The following is a 4,652-nucleotide window of genomic DNA, read 5'->3' as shown; positions in this document are numbered from 1 at the left end:
TAAAAAAAATTAAACAGAAGTTTTAATAACATTACAGTGGGAACACAATCTAGATTTATAACAAGTAACTTACTGAATATTTATTTCCCTAAAACACACCTAATCCCAAACTTCTGGTGGCTGCCAGCTGGAAGCTTCTTTGTTGTTGGTCTGCAGCTGCTGGTCTGTCCCTCTACTAGGTCAGCATCATTTGTATTGAAAGTGGCAAGTGGAATTTTGGAATGTGACTGTGCTGCAATTTTATGGACTTAAGGTTATATGAAATGATATCACAGATTCAAAATTGCTGCTTTCCTGATGGCAATCAATTGCCAATGATCCATTGTAATTGGGACTTAGTGACAATCATGGAGCCAACTTCCAGTTGGATATGGTCCTGGCACACAAATATAAAGACAGCCTTTGCATGAGGGTTAACTTGAGGGGCAAAATTTGCATATCATAACATCCTGATATTTGCATATCATACATCCACCTCTTCAGCTAATAATTGCATGGCGATGGTGGGGCAGGTATGGATGGACAGCTCGTCTCTACATTTGGTAGAGTTTGGCTGTGTAATTCAAGAAATGAAGAATTAGTGGAATAGTGTCCCATCACTAATTTCTGTCTACCTGTGCTGTCAGCACCCAGGAAGTTTAGAACAGAGATGAAAAGAGCCCCATGGAACACCTTAGCCCCCTTCAGGACTGACTGAAATAAAAGCGGAAAACGCTGGATTCAGCAAGTCTGATAGCATTTCTGGAAAAAGAAACCAAGTTAACGTTTTGCGTCTGTATAACTCCTTCAGAGGTGAAGAGGAGTAGAAATGTAATGGATTATATAGTTAGTGAGGGTGTGGAGAAGCTGGAGCAGAATGTAGAAGCTCAGGTGAGATTGATAAAGATATCATCAATACAACAGATTGTTAATGGTTGTGTTAAAAACGGAAGATGATAAAAATGACATGAAAGGTAGCAGAATGTGTTAATAACTGAACAAGGCATCAGCATTCTTTAAAAATAAAACAAGTTACTCCTCTGCAGAGGAGGGACTGGGAGGAGAATCAAAATGGAGGACAGAATTCATGGTGTGAAGTTGTTGAACCCTGATGCTAAGTCCAGAAGGTCGTAACATGCCTATTCAGATGATGAGGTGGTGATGTTCCTCCAGTTTGTATTGGTCTTCACAGGAACATTGTAGCGTGCCAAGCACGGAAATGTGGGTATGGGAGCAAGATGGCAAGTTAAAATGGCAAGCACAGGAAGATCAGGGTCATGCTTGCAGATTGCGTGAAGGTGTTCTGCAAAGTAATCACCCAGTCTACATTAAATCTCTCTAATGTAGAGGAGACTGTATTGTGAACAGCTAAACTGGAGAAGGTGCAAGTGAAATGCTGCTTGTTTGGGGCTTTGGATGGTGAGGAGGTAAAGGGACAGATCTGCATTGACTGACTGATACTGTTAGTGTAATGTGTGCACGAAAAGTATATAGCCTGGGCAGATTGTGTATTCAATCACCTTGTAAGGTTGATTCTTGGCACAATTTGGCACGTTTGACTACACAATTCCACTTAGCGTCTTCTCGTAATCAATGGACCACCCGCCCACCACCTAACTCCTTGAGCCCAAACTTTGGGAATTTTACCATGGCACCTCCTCCCATTCCCTTTTCAGGGTCTGTTTTAACAGTCTCCTGGACCCCGTTAGAAACCTCCTTTCCATCCCCTGAATTAATACCTCCAGCAACATATCAAAACTCCTGGGAGCGCTCTCTCTTTCCTGGTACTCCATTTTCAATCCTTTTGGTTCTCACCAAATCTAGGAACGGAAATTCAAAAAGTGCAGCACCTTAAGTGGGGAAAGCTGAATTAGGTGTGCAGGCTAAGTGAAACGTGTGCTAGTGATGTACACTGCTAGACCCCTTTTCAGCATGCAACCAGTCAGCAGTATGTTCAGCACTCAACGGCATACTGAAGTCATTTAGATAAGAAGGCAACATGCAGTTTGAGTGCTCCTTAATTCAAAGGGACTGGTTATGGGGGTGACTGAGCATCATGATCCCCATACCCGCAAACAGACCTTAACAAATACTCACCTACACCCCCTGCAGATTTTAAGAAAAAAATGCCCAATCTTGAAATCTGAACCTTACTATTCCTTACAATTTACAATTTCCTTACGCAGTCCGAAAACAGATGGCGGAGTGTGGCAACCAGGGGATTTTCAAGTAACGTCATTGCAATGTGAATGTAAGCTTACTTGTGACGAATAAATAAACTTTATAAAGCAATCCATTTGATTGCTACCTGTTCCACAAACATTCAATCTCTCCATCACCACTGAACGTTTTCTAGGAGAACAAGTGGGCAAATATTTTGAGAAATGCTTAGTGAAAATGCCTGATATTATCCTGTTATTTTGTAAATTTTTAAAGATTGCTTCATTTCCCATGTGATCTGAAATCAATCATCTAATACCCACACACCTGTGATTTCGGTACGAGTTCATGCTATATTGAAACCATTCTCTCAAAGGGGAAAGTACTAATACTTGAGAGACAAATACAAGCCTCATATTTATCAAAAAAGAGCCATGTGGATATCACATCTGGGACCTCTTTTTCCTCCGGCGAATAAGTTCCTATCAACTCTGTTTACCATCAGTACATGTGATTCTGTAAACCATATCAGCGTGTACAAAACGCTACATAGGCTTTATGACATGTATGATGAGAACAAAATGTTTAAGATTGATTTACAGATTGATCTTGAATGTTTTTATATTACAGAAAATGCATTGTGCTGTCAATCTGACAAATCAATCGACAGTTCAGAACATTCCAAATGGTTCAAGCAGTATGAATAGTAAGCATAAATATTTTCATAAGTGTGGCTGCCTTCACTCAGTGATGCAGCACTGTCACAATAAAACATTAGACCAAATCTCCAGTCATGAATAAAAATCACATCAATAGAATCAGATCTATAATTGAATATATGGGATCTGATGGGTTTTTCCAAAAATTGAATAGTGTACACCCAAATTCCCTTACAAAAGCAAATTACTGTGGATGCTGGAGTCTGAAATGAAAAGAGAAAATGCTGGAAAATCTCAGTAGGTCTGGCAGCATTTGTAAGGAGAGAAAAGAGCTGACATTTTGAGTTCAAATGGTAAATTCTCATTTGAGTTATTTCATGGCTAGGTCATCCTTCTCAGAATGTGTACATTTCACTGAGTTCTTTGCCACTTGGGGAGGGAATTCTAATATATGTTTACATCTCCAACATCCAGGAGTTACCAGTTATCAGAAACTGAACTGGACTATGCATATAAATACTGTGGTTACAAGTGCATGTCAAAAGCTAAGAATACTACACTGAGTAACGCACCTCCTGACTCCCCAAAGCCAGAACACCACCCACAAGGCACAAGTCAAGATTGTGATGAAATACTTTCCACTTATATGGACAAGGACAGCTCCAACAACACTGAAGATGATCAACACCATCCAGGGTAATAGAGTGGCACTGTGTTGCAATGGTTAGCACTGCTGCCTCATAATGCCAAGGACCCAGATTCGATTCCTGGCTTGGGTCACTACGTATGTGGAGTTTGCACATTCTCCCAGTGTCCGCATGGGTTTCCTCTAGGTGCTCCAATTTCCTTACGAGGTCCGAAAACAGATGGCGGAGTGTGGCAACCAAGGGATTTTCAAGTAACGTCATTGCAATGTGAATGTAAGCTTACTTGTGACTAATAAATAAACTTTATAAAGCAATCCATTTGATTGCTACCTGTTCCACAAACATTCAATCTCTCCATCACCACTGAACATTGGCAAAAGTGTACCAACTACAAGATGCATTGAAGTGACCCACTAAGGTTCCTTAAGCAACACTTCCAAACCCACAATCATTACTATCTTGAGCATGACAAGAACAGCAGATACTTGGGAACTCCACGACTTGGAGGTCCCCCCTCTAAATTACTAACCATTCCGATTTGGAAATATATTGTTGTTTCTTCACTGTTGTTGGGTCAAAATCTTGCAATTCCCTCCCTAATAGCACCTTAAAGACTGCAGCAGTTCAAGGAGGTAGCTCATCAACGGCAACTTGGGATGGGCAACAAATGGTGGTCTAGTCAGTGATGCCCATGTCCTGTAACTGAATTTAAAAAGATCTTGGCTACAGGTAGGGCCAGAAAGTCTCAGCCTAGATCTCTATCAATGACAGTTCAGGGGTAGAAGCTGTGTTCATAGTTGCCATAAGTGATCATTCTTTCCATTTTCTTTTCCTTCCTTTAGGAAAATAGACAGTTTCTACTTGGCATTGCCACGACATCTTCTCCGGAGTCTTCAACATATCATTGATGAAGACGAACATCTCGCCAGGGCTATCCCCACACCCCCACTTCTTGCTTTCAGACAACCACACAACCTCAAACAGACCATTGTTCGCAGCAAACTACCCAGCCTTCAGGAGAACAGTGACCACAATACCACGCAACCCTGCCACAGCAACCTCTGCAAGACATGCCGGATCATCGACATGGATACCATCATCACACGTGAGAATACCGTCCACCAGGTACATGGTAAATACTCTTGCAACTCGGCCAACATTGTCTGCCTGATACGTTGCAAGAAAGGATGTCCCGAAGCATGGTACA

The sequence above is a fragment of the Carcharhinus amblyrhynchos genome, chromosome 3 (genome assembly GCF_965287045.1).
Source record: "Carcharhinus amblyrhynchos chromosome 3, sCarAmb.v2.hapA, whole genome shotgun sequence".
NCBI lineage: Eukaryota > Metazoa > Chordata > Chondrichthyes > Carcharhiniformes > Carcharhinidae > Carcharhinus > Carcharhinus amblyrhynchos.
This window is presented reverse-complemented; position numbering follows the sequence as displayed.